Raw genomic sequence first — 12,595 nt, 5'->3', positions numbered from 1 at the left:
ACAGAAAGGACAAGTTAAGGATTAAGGTTAGGGTCCAGCTCTGATGTGAGTGCGAGTGTGAAATTGCGATTCAGTGTTGAGGAGGGCCCTGGGTGATGTCAATGGTGACGTTGTGTGGATAGGCCCAGGACTCAGTGCTAGGCTTAAAATTTTGTGTTCTCTCTGTTTTCCGGAGACATTAGCATTACGGAAAGTGTTAGGGTCTGGGTCTGATGCGACGGTAAGTGCAAGATGGTGGATCAGGTTTATGGTGAGGCATGGGTGACGTCAGTGGTCAAGTCGGGTGTCATAACCACGGGCCAGGGCTAGGGTAAGGGTTAGGTTTTTGGGAAACTGTAGAGGGATGGTATTGTTACATGTAGACTTAGGTCCTTCTCTTAAGTTAGGGCGAGTATACGATTCAGTTCCAGCATTACTGTGAGCCAAGGTTGACATCCAAGGTTATGGTGGATTTTAAGGAAACAGGTCCACGCTGGGGTTAGGGTTATGTAATCATTAAAGTGTATGGGGTTTACGTGAATAGAGCTCGATTTTGGATCCTACTCTGATGTGAGGGCGTAGGCCAGACTGATCTTGATCATCATGGTGTGGCATAGGTGACATCAATGCTGACGCTGAGGGTCCAGGTTAAGGGACCTTGGTTAGCGGCAGGGTTTTTGTAAGGAAATGTCTATGCAGAAGATATGGTTCTGGATATAATTAGGATGCAGTTTTGAAGTCAGGGCGAGTGTGAGGTCGAGTCACAGGGTTGAGGGAGTCATAGTTGATATCAATGGTGAAGGCGAAGTATCTGGTCCATGGCTCGGGTCTAGGGTTCCGTTTAGATGTTCGATAAGGAGTACGGGTGAGATAGGTTTACAGTTAGATTCGGATCCATCTCTGATGTGAAGGCGAGTGCAAGATTGAGTTTCAGTTTTAAGGTGAGATGTGGGTGTCATGAATGCTTAAGTTGAAGTGTCAGATCCTGGCGCCAGGGATAGGGCTGGCATTAGTTGTAAGTTAAGGTGTATTGGGCTGACTGAGTGACAGTTAGAGATCTGATCCGTCTCCGATGTGAGGGCAATGGCCAGATTGATCTTCAGGATTATGGGGAGGAATGACAGACGTCAATGCTGATGGTGGCAGTTCAGTTAAAGGGGCCTGGGCTAGGTTTAGGGTTTCCTTAAGGGAAAGTCTATGCATATGATACGGTTACGGAGAGAATTTGGGTTCAATTCTGATGTGAGTGCGAGGGTGAGATTGAGTCTCAGGGTAAAGATGTGGCTCCTAATCGGCAGCAATGTTGAAGTCAGAGTATCTAGTCCAGGGCTCGGGTCTAGGGTTAGGCTTAGGTGTTCAGTAAGATTTACAGGAACATAGAGTTACATTTAGAGTTCGAATCTGACCCTGATGTGAGGGCGATGGCCAGATTGAGCTTCATGTTTACTTTGCGGCATGACAGACGTTGCAGCTGATGGCGTCGTTTCAGGTAAAGTGGCCAGGGTTAGAGTTATGTTATTGTGCTCTGTGAGGTGTACAGGAAGGATAGGGTGATGGACAGACTTAGGGTGTTCTCTGATGTGAGGGCAAGTTCGAGATGGAGGTTCAGGTTTACGGTGAAGTGTGAATGATGCCAATGGTTACGGTGAAGGGTCAAGTAAAGAGTCATTTCTATTGTTGAGATTAAAGGGTCTTTCTGTTCTACAGAAAGGATAAGTTAAGGAATAGGGTTAGGTTCCAGCTCTGATGTGAGTGCGCTTCTGAAATTGCGATTCATTGTTGAGGAGGGCCCTGGGTGATGTCGAAGCTTACGTTGTGTGGATAGGCCCAGGATTCAGTGATAGGGTTAAAATTTTGTGTTCTCTCTGATTTCCAGAGACATTAGCATTACGGAAAGAGTTAGGTCCTGGGTCTGATGTGACGGGGAGAGCAACATGGTGGATCAGGATTATGGTGAGGCATGGGTGACATCAATGTTCCAGGTGAGCTGTCAGGACCACTGGCCAGGGCTAGGCTAAGCGTTAGGTTTTCGGTTAGGTGAAGAGAGAGGGTGTTTTCACATTTATACATATTGTCCTTCTCTTACGTTAGGGCGAATGTGCGATTCAGTTCCAGGATTACAGTGTGGCAAAGGTGATATCCATGATGAGGTTGGAGTTTCAGGCCACTGGTCCGCGCTAGGGTTAGGGTTATGTAATCGTTAAAGAGTATGGGTTGGACCGGGATACTTTTCGATTTGCATCCTACTCTGACGTGAGGGCGAAGGCCAGATTGATCTTCATCATCGTGGTGTGGCATCGGTGACATCAATGCTGACGCTGAGGGTACAGGTTAGTAGACCTGGTTTAGGGATAAGATTTTCTGTAAGGAAAAGTCTATGCGGTACATATGGTTATGGACAGAATTAGAGAGCAGTTCTGAGGTCAGGGCGAGTGTGAGATTGAGTCGCAGGGTCAATGCAGTCACAGTTGATATCAACGGTGAAGGTGAATTATCTGTTCCAGGGTAGGGTGTACGGTTAGATTTAGGTGTTCGATAAGGAATACGGGTGTGATATGGTTACAGTTAGACTTCAGATCTATCTCTGATGTGTGGGAGAGTGCATGATTGAGGTTGAGGTTAAAGCTGAAATATGGGTGACATCAAAGATGAAGGTGAAGTGTCAGATCCTGTCGCCAGGGCTAGGGTTAGCATTAGTTGTAAGGTAAGGAGTATGGGGCAGATTGAGTGGCAGTAAGAGTTGTGATCTGACTCTGATGTGAAGGAAATGGCCAGAATGTGCTTCAGGATTATGGGGAGGAATGACAGAAGTCGATGCTGATGGTGGCGGTTCAGTGAAATTGGCCTGGGCTAAGGTTAGGGTTTCCTGTAAGGGAAAATCTATGCATATGTTACGGTGACGGAGAAAACTAGGGTTCAGTTCTGATGTGTGGACGAGTGTGAGATTGAGGCTCATGGTTAAGATGTGTCTCCTAGTTGGCACAAATGTTGAAGGCGAAGAATCTAGTCTAGTTCTCGGGCCTAGGGTTAGGGTTAGGTGTTCACTAAGATTTACAGTAACATAGAGTTACATTTAGAGTTTGCATCTGACCCTGATGTGAGGGCGATGGCCAGATTGAGCTTCAGGTTTATGGTGCGGCATGACAGACGTTGAAGTTGACTATGTCAGCTGAGGTAAAGTGGCCAGGGCTAGAGTTATGGTATTGTGTTCTGTGAGGTGTACAGGAAGGATAGGGGTATGGACAGACTTAGGGCTTATCTCTGATGTGAGGAGAAGTGCGAGATTGAGGTTCAGGATTACGGTGAAGTGTGGGTCATGCCAATGGTTACGGTGAAAGGACAGGTCCAAGATTCATGGCTAGGGTTAGGATTACTGCGTCGTTCTGTTCTACAGAAAGGACAAGTTAAGGATTAAGGTTAGGGTCCAGCTCTGATGTGAGTGCGAGTGTGAAATTGCGATTCAGTGTTGAGGAGGGCCCTGGGTGATGTCAATGGTGACGTTGTGTGGATAGGCCCAGGACTCAGTGCTAGGCTTAAAATTTTGTGTTCTCTCTGTTTTCCGGAGACATTAGCATTACGGAAAGTGTTAGGGTCTGGGTCTGATGCGACGGTAAGTGCAAGATGGTGGATCAGGTTTATGGTGAGGCATGGGTGACGTCAGTGGTCAAGTCGGGTGTCATAACCACGGGCCAGGGCTAGGGTAAGGGTTAGGTTTTTGGGAAACTGTAGAGGGATGGTATTGTTACATGTAGACTTAGGTCCTTCTCTTAAGTTAGGGCGAGTATACGATTCAGTTCCAGCATTACTGTGAGCCAAGGTTGACATCCAAGGTTATGGTGGATTTTAAGGAAACAGGTCCACGCTGGGGTTAGGGTTATGTAATCATTAAAGTGTATGGGGTTTACGTGAATAGAGCTCGATTTTGGATCCTACTCTGATGTGAGGGCGTAGGCCAGACTGATCTTGATCATCATGGTGTGGCATAGGTGACATCAATGCTGACGCTGAGGGTCCAGGTTAAGGGACCTTGGTTAGCGGCAGGGTTTTTGTAAGGAAATGTCTATGCAGAAGATATGGTTCTGGATATAATTAGGATGCAGTTTTGAAGTCAGGGCGAGTGTGAGGTCGAGTCACAGGGTTGAGGGAGTCATAGTTGATATCAATGGTGAAGGCGAAGTATCTGGTCCATGGCTCGGGTCTAGGGTTCCGTTTAGATGTTCGATAAGGAGTACGGGTGAGATAGGTTTACAGTTAGATTCGGATCCATCTCTGATGTGAAGGCGAGCGCAAGATTGAGTTTCAGTTTTAAGGTGAGATGTGGGTGTCATGAATGCTTAAGTTGAAGTGTCAGATCCTGGCGCCAGGGATAGGGCTGGCATTAGTTGTAAGTTAAGGTGTATTGGGCTGACTGAGTGACAGTTAGAGATCTGATCCGTCTCCGATGTGAGGGCAATGGCCAGATTGATCTTCAGGATTATGGGGAGGAATGACAGACGTCAATGCTGATGGTGGCAGTTCAGTTAAAGGGGCCTGGGCTAGGTTTAGGGTTTCCTTAAGGGAAAGTCTATGCATATGATACGGTTACGGAGAGAATTTGGGTTCAATTCTGATGTGAGTGCGAGGGTGAGATTGAGTCTCAGGATAAAGATGTGGCTCCTAATCGGCAGCAATGTTGAAGTCAGAGTATCTAGTCCAGGGCTCGGGTCTAGGGTTAGGCTTAGGTGTTCAGTAAGATTTACAGGAACATAGAGTTACATTTAGAGTTCGAATCTGACCCTGATGTGAGGGCGATGGCCAGATTGAGCTTCATGTTTACTTTGCGGCATGACAGACGTTGCAGCTGATGGCGTCGTTTCAGGTAAAGTGGCCAGGGTTAGAGTTATGTTATTGTGCTCTGTGAGGTGTACAGGAAGGATAGGGTGATGGACAGACTTAGGGTGTTCTCTGATGTGAGGGCAAGTTCGAGATGGAGGTTCAGGTTTACGGTGAAGTGTGAATGATGCCAATGGTTACGGTGAAGGGTCAAGTAAAGAGTCATTTCTATTGTTGAGATTAAAGGGTCTTTCTGTTCTACAGAAAGGATAAGTTAAGGAATAGGGTTAGGTTCCAGCTCTGATGTGAGTGCGCTTCTGAAATTGCGATTCATTGTTGAGGAGGGCCCTGGGTGATGTCGAAGCTTACGTTGTGTGGATAGGCCCAGGATTCAGTGATAGGGTTAAAATTTTGTGTTCTCTCTGATTTCCAGAGACATTAGCATTACGGAAAGAGTTAGGTCCTGGGTCTGATGTGACGGGGAGAGCAACATGGTGGATCAGGATTATGGTGAGGCATGGGTGACATCAATGTTCCAGGTGAGCTGTCAGGACCACTGGCCAGGGCTAGGCTAAGCGTTAGGTTTTCGGTTAGGTGAAGAGAGAGGGTGTTTTCACATTTATACATATTGTCCTTCTCTTACGTTAGGGCGAATGTGCGATTCAGTTCCAGGATTACAGTGTGGCAAAGGTGATATCCATGATGAGGTTGGAGTTTCAGGCCACTGGTCCGCGCTAGGGTTAGGGTTATGTAATCGTTAAAGAGTATGGGTTGGACCGGGATACTTTTCGATTTGCATCCTACTCTGACGTGAGGGCGAAGGCCAGATTGATCTTCATCATCGTGGTGTGGCATCGGTGACATCAATGCTGACGCTGAGGGTACAGGTTAGTAGACCTGGTTTAGGGATAAGATTTTCTGTAAGGAAAAGTCTATGCGGTACATATGGTTATGGACAGAATTAGAGAGCAGTTCTGAGGTCAGGGCGAGTGTGAGATTGAGTCGCAGGGTCAATGCAGTCACAGTTGATATCAACGGTGAAGGTGAATTATCTGTTCCAGGGTAGGGTGTACGGTTAGATTTAGGTGTTCGATAAGGAATACGGGTGTGATATGGTTACAGTTAGACTTCAGATCTATCTCTGATGTGTGGGAGAGTGCATGATTGAGGTTGAGGTTAAAGCTGAAATATGGGTGACATCAAAGATGAAGGTGAAGTGTCAGATCCTGTCGCCAGGGCTAGGGTTAGCATTAGTTGTAAGGTAAGGAGTATGGGGCAGATTGAGTGGCAGTAAGAGTTGTGATCTGACTCTGATGTGAAGGAAATGGCCAGAATGTGCTTCAGGATTATGGGGAGGAATGACAGAAGTCGATGCTGATGGTGGCGGTTCAGTGAAATTGGCCTGGGCTAGGGTTAGGGTTTCCTGTAAGGGAAAATCTATGCATATGTTACGGTGACGGAGAAAACTAGGGTTCAGTTCTGATGTGTGGACGAGTGTGAGATTGAGGCTCATGGTTAAGATGTGTCTCCTAGTTGGCACAAATGTTGAAGGCGAAGAATCTAGTCTAGTTCTCGGGCCTAGGGTTAGGGTTAGGTGTTCACTAAGATTTACAGTAACATAGAGTTACATTTAGAGTTTGCATCTGACCCTGATGTGAGGGCGATGGCCAGATTGAGCTTCAGGTTTATGGTGCGGCATGACAGACGTTGAAGTTGACTATGTCAGCTGAGGTAAAGTGGCCAGGGCTAGAGTTATGGTATTGTGTTCTGTGAGGTGTACAGGAAGGATAGGGGTATGGACAGACTTAGGGCTTATCTCTGATGTGAGGAGAAGTGCGAGATTGAGGTTCAGGATTACGGTGAAGTGTGGGTCATGCCAATGGTTACGGTGAAAGGACAGGTCCAAGATTCATGGCTAGGGTTAGGATTACTGCGTCGTTCTGTTCTACAGAAAGGACAAGTTAAGGATTAAGGTTAGGGTCCAGCTCTGATGTGAGTGCGAGTGTGAAATTGCGATTCAGTGTTGAGGAGGGCCCTGGGTGATGTCAATGGTGACGTTGTGTGGATAGGCCCAGGACTCAGTGCTAGGCTTAAAATTTTGTGTTCTCTCTGTTTTCCGGAGACATTAGCATTACGGAAAGTGTTAGGGTCTGGGTCTGATGCGACGGTAAGTGCAAGATGGTGGATCAGGTTTATGGTGAGGCATGGGTGACGTCAGTGGTCAAGTCGGGTGTCATAACCACGGGCCAGGGCTAGGGTAAGGGTTAGGTTTTTGGGAAACTGTAGAGGGATGGTATTGTTACATGTAGACTTAGGTCCTTCTCTTAAGTTAGGGCGAGTATACGATTCAGTTCCAGCATTACTGTGAGCCAAGGTTGACATCCAAGGTTATGGTGGATTTTAAGGAAACAGGTCCACGCTGGGGTTAGGGTTATGTAATCATTAAAGTGTATGGGGTTTACGTGAATAGAGCTCGATTTTGGATCCTACTCTGATGTGAGGGCGTAGGCCAGACTGATCTTGATCATCATGGTGTGGCATAGGTGACATCAATGCTGACGCTGAGGGTCCAGGTTAAGGGACCTTGGTTAGCGGCAGGGTTTTTGTAAGGAAATGTCTATGCAGAAGATATGGTTCTGGATATAATTAGGATGCAGTTTTGAAGTCAGGGCGAGTGTGAGGTCGAGTCACAGGGTTGAGGGAGTCATAGTTGATATCAATGGTGAAGGCGAAGTATCTGGTCCATGGCTCGGGTCTAGGGTTCCGTTTAGATGTTCGATAAGGAGTACGGGTGAGATAGGTTTACAGTTAGATTCGGATCCATCTCTGATGTGAAGGCGAGCGCAAGATTGAGTTTCAGTTTTAAGGTGAGATGTGGGTGTCATGAATGCTTAAGTTGAAGTGTCAGATCCTGGCGCCAGGGATAGGGCTGGCATTAGTTGTAAGTTAAGGTGTATTGGGCTGACTGAGTGACAGTTAGAGATCTGATCCGTCTCCGATGTGAGGGCAATGGCCAGATTGATCTTCAGGATTATGGGGAGGAATGACAGACGTCAATGCTGATGGTGGCAGTTCAGTTAAAGGGGCCTGGGCTAGGTTTAGGGTTTCCTTAAGGGAAAGTCTATGCATATGATACGGTTACGGAGAGAATTTGGGTTCAATTCTGATGTGAGTGCGAGGGTGAGATTGAGTCTCAGGGTAAAGATGTGGCTCCTAATCGGCAGCAATGTTGAAGTCAGAGTATCTAGTCCAGGGCTCGGGTCTAGGGTTAGGCTTAGGTGTTCAGTAAGATTTACAGGAACATAGAGTTACATTTAGAGTTCGAATCTGACCCTGATGTGAGGGCGATGGCCAGATTGAGCTTCATGTTTACTTTGCGGCATGACAGACGTTGCAGCTGATGGCGTCGTTTCAGGTAAAGTGGCCAGGGTTAGAGTTATGTTATTGTGCTCTGTGAGGTGTACAGGAAGGATAGGGTGATGGACAGACTTAGGGTGTTCTCTGATGTGAGGGCAAGTTCGAGATGGAGGTTCAGGTTTACGGTGAAGTGTGAATGATGCCAATGGTTACGGTGAAGGGTCAAGTAAAGAGTCATTTCTATTGTTGAGATTAAAGGGTCTTTCTGTTCTACAGAAAGGATAAGTTAAGGAATAGGGTTAGGTTCCAGCTCTGATGTGAGTGCGCTTCTGAAATTGCGATTCATTGTTGAGGAGGGCCCTGGGTGATGTCGAAGCTTACGTTGTGTGGATAGGCCCAGGATTCAGTGATAGGGTTAAAATTTTGTGTTCTCTCTGATTTCCAGAGACATTAGCATTACGGAAAGAGTTAGATCCTGGGTCTGATGTGACGGGGAGAGCAACATGGTGGATCAGGATTATGGTGAGGCATGGGTGACATCAATGTTCCAGGTGAGCTGTCAGGACCACTGGCCAGGGCTAGGCTAAGCGTTAGGTTTTCGGTTAGGTGAAGAGAGAGGGTGTTTTCACATTTATACATATTGTCCTTCTCTTACGTTAGGGCGAATGTGCGATTCAGTTCCAGGATTACAGTGTGGCAAAGGTGATATCCATGATGAGGTTGGAGTTTCAGGCCACTGGTCTGCGCTAGGGTTAGGGTTATGTAATCGTTAAAGAGTATGGGTTGGACCGGGATACTTTTCGATTTGCATCCTACTCTGACGTGAGGGCGAAGGCCAGATTGATCTTCATCATCGTGGTGTGGCATCGGTGACATCAATGCTGACGCTGAGGGTACAGGTTAGTAGACCTGGTTTAGGGATAAGATTTTCTGTAAGGAAAAGTCTATGCGGTACATATGGTTATGGACAGAATTAGAGAGCAGTTCTGAGGTCAGGGCGAGTGTGAGATTGAGTCGCAGGGTCAATGCAGTCACAGTTGATATCAACGGTGAAGGTGAATTATCTGTTCCAGGGTAGGGTGTACGGTTAGATTTAGGTGTTCGATAAGGAATACGGGTGTGATATGGTTACAGTTAGACTTCAGATCTATCTCTGATGTGTGGGAGAGTGCATGATTGAGGTTGAAGTTAAAGCTGAAATATGGGTGACATCAAAGATGAAGGTGAAGTGTCAGATCCTGTCGCCAGGGCTAGGGTTAGCATTAGTTGTAAGGTAAGGAGTATGGGGCAGATTGAGTGGCAGTAAGAGTTGTGATCTGACTCTGATGTGAAGGAAATGGCCAGAATGTGCTTCAGGATTATGGGGAGGAATGACAGAAGTCGATGCTGATGGTGGCGGTTCAGTGAAATTGGCCTGGGCTAGGGTTAGGGTTTCCTGTAAGGGAAAATCTATGCATATGTTACGGTGACGGAGAAAACTAGGGTTCAGTTCTGATGTGTGGACGAGTGTGAGATTGAGGCTCATGGTTAAGATGTGTCTCCTAGTTGGCACAAATGTTGAAGGCGAAGAATCTAGTCTAGTTCTCGGGCCTAGGGTTAGGGTTAGGTGTTCACTAAGATTTACAGTAACATAGAGTTACATTTAGAGTTTGCATCTGACCCTGATGTGAGGGCGATGGCCAGATTGAGCTTCAGGTTTATGGTGCGGCATGACAGACGTTGAAGTTGACTATGTCAGCTGAGGTAAAGTGGCCAGGGCTAGAGTTATGGTATTGTGTTCTGTGAGGTGTACAGGAAGGATAGGGGTATGGACAGACTTAGGGCTTATCTCTGATGTGAGGAGAAGTGCGAGATTGAGGTTCAGGATTACGGTGAAGTGTGGGTCATGCCAATGGTTACGGTGAAAGGACAGGTCCAAGATTCATGGCTAGGGTTAGGATTACTGCGTCGTTCTGTTCTACAGAAAGGACAAGTTAAGGATTAAGGTTAGGGTCCAGCTCTGATGTGAGTGCGAGTGTGAAATTGCGATTCAGTGTTGAGGAGGGCCCTGGGTGATGTCAATGGTGACGTTGTGTGGATAGGCCCAGGACTCAGTGCTAGGCTTAAAATTTTGTGTTCTCTCTGTTTTCCGGAGACATTAGCATTACGGAAAGTGTTAGGGTCTGGGTCTGATGCGACGGTAAGTGCAAGATGGTGGATCAGGTTTATGGTGAGGCATGGGTGACGTCAGTGGTCAAGTCGGGTGTCATAACCACGGGCCAGGGCTAGGGTAAGGGTTAGGTTTTTGGGAAACTGTAGAGGGATGGTATTGTTACATGTAGACTTAGGTCCTTCTCTTAAGTTAGGGCGAGTATACGATTCAGTTCCAGCATTACTGTGAGCCAAGGTTGATATCCAAGGTTATGGTGGATTTTAAGGAAACAGGTCCACGCTGGGGTTAGGGTTATGTAATCGTTAAAGTGTATGGGGTTTACGTGAATAGAGCTCGATTTTGGATCCTACTCTGATGTGAGGGCGTAGGCCAGACTGATCTTGATCATCATGGTGTGGCATAGGTGACATCAATGCTGACGCTGAGGGTCCAGGTTAAGGGACCTTGGTTAGCGGTAGGGTTTTTGTAAGGAAATGTCTATGCAGAAGATATGGTTCTGGATATAATTAGGGTGCAGTTTTGAAGTCAGGGCGAGTGTGAGGTCGAGTCACAGGGTTGAGGGAGTCATAGTTGATATCAATGGTGAAGGCGAAGTATCTGGTCCATGGCTCTTGTCTAGGGTTCCGTTTAGGTGTTCGATAAGGAGTACGGGTGAGATAGGTTTACAGTTAGATTCGGATCCATCTCTGATGTGAAGGCGAGCGCAAGATTGAGTTTCAGTTTTAAGGTGAGATGTGGGTGTCATGAATGCTTAAGTTGAAGTGTCAGATCCTGGCGCCAGGGATAGGGCTGGCATTAGTTGTAAGTTAAGGTGTATTGGGCTGACTGAGTGACAGTTAGAGATCTGATCCGTCTCCGATGTGAGGGCAATGGCCAGATTGATCTTCAGGATTATGGGGAGGAATGACAGACGTCAATGCTGATGGTGGCAGTTCAGTTAAAGGGGCCTGGGCTAGGTTTAGGGTTTCCTGTAAGGGAAAGTCTATGCATATGATACGGTTACGGAGAGAATTTGGGTTCAATTCTGATGTGAGTGCGAGGGTGAGATTGAGTGTCAGGGTAAAGATGTGGCTCCTAATCGGCAGCAATGTTGAAGTCAGAGTATCTAGTCCAGGGCTCGGGTCTAGGGTTAGGCTTAGGTGTTCAGTAAGATTTACAGGAACATAGAGTTACATTTAGAGTTCGAATCTGACCCTGATGTGAGGGCGATGGCCAGATTGAGCTTCATGTTTACTTTGCGGCATGACAGACGTTGCAGCTGATGGCGTCGTTTCAGGTAAAGTGGCCAGGGTTAGAGTTATGTTATTGTGCTCTGTGAGGTGTACAGGAAGGATAGGGTGATGGACAGACTTAGGGTGTTCTCTGATGTGAGGGCAAGTTCGAGATGGAGGTTCAGGTTTACGGTGAAGTGTGAATGATGCCAATGGTTACGGTGAAGGGTCAAGTAAAGAGTCCCTTCTATTGTTGAGATTAAAGGGTCTTTCTGTTCTACAGAAAGGATAAGTTAAGGAATAGGGTTAGGTTCCAGCTCTGATGTGAGTGCGCTTCTGAAATTGCGGTTCATTGTTGAGGAGGGCCCTGGGTGATGTCGAAGCTTACGTTGTGTGGATAGGCCCAGCATTCAGTGATAGGGTTAAAATTTTGTGTTCTCTCTGATTTCCAGAGACATTAGCATTACGGAAAGAGTTAGGTCCTGGGTCTGATGTGACGGGGAGAGCAACATGGTGGATCAGGATTATGGTGAGGCATGGGTGACATCAATGTTCCAGGTGAGCTGTTAGGACCACTGGCCAGGGCTAGGCTAAGCGTTAGGTTTTCGGTTAGGTGAAGAGAGAGGGTGTTTTCACATTTATACATATTGTCCTTCTCTTACGTTAGGGCGAATGTGCGATTCAGTTCCAGGATTACAGTGTGGCAAAGGTGATATCCATGATGAGGTTGGAGTTTCAGGCCACTGGTCCGCGCTAGGGTTAGGGTTATGTAATCGTTAAAGAGTATGGGTTGGACCGGGATACTTTTCGATTTGCATCCTACTCTGACGTGAGGGCGAAGGCCAGATTGATCTTCATCATCGTGGTGTGGCATCGGTGACATCAATGCTGACGCTGAGGGTACAGGTTAATAGACCTGGTTTAGGGATAAGATTTTCTGTAAGGAAAAGTCTATGCGGTACATATGGTTATGGACAGAATTAGAGAGCAGTTCTGAGGTCAGGGCGAGTGTGAGATTGAGTCGCAGGGTCAATGCAGTCACAGTTGATATCAACGGTGAAGGTGAATTATCTGTTCCAGGGTA

Source organism: Manis pentadactyla, chromosome 1, assembly GCF_030020395.1.
Source record: "Manis pentadactyla isolate mManPen7 chromosome 1, mManPen7.hap1, whole genome shotgun sequence".
NCBI classification, from domain to species: domain Eukaryota; kingdom Metazoa; phylum Chordata; class Mammalia; order Pholidota; family Manidae; genus Manis; species Manis pentadactyla.
Note: the sequence above shows the minus strand (reverse complement) of the source record.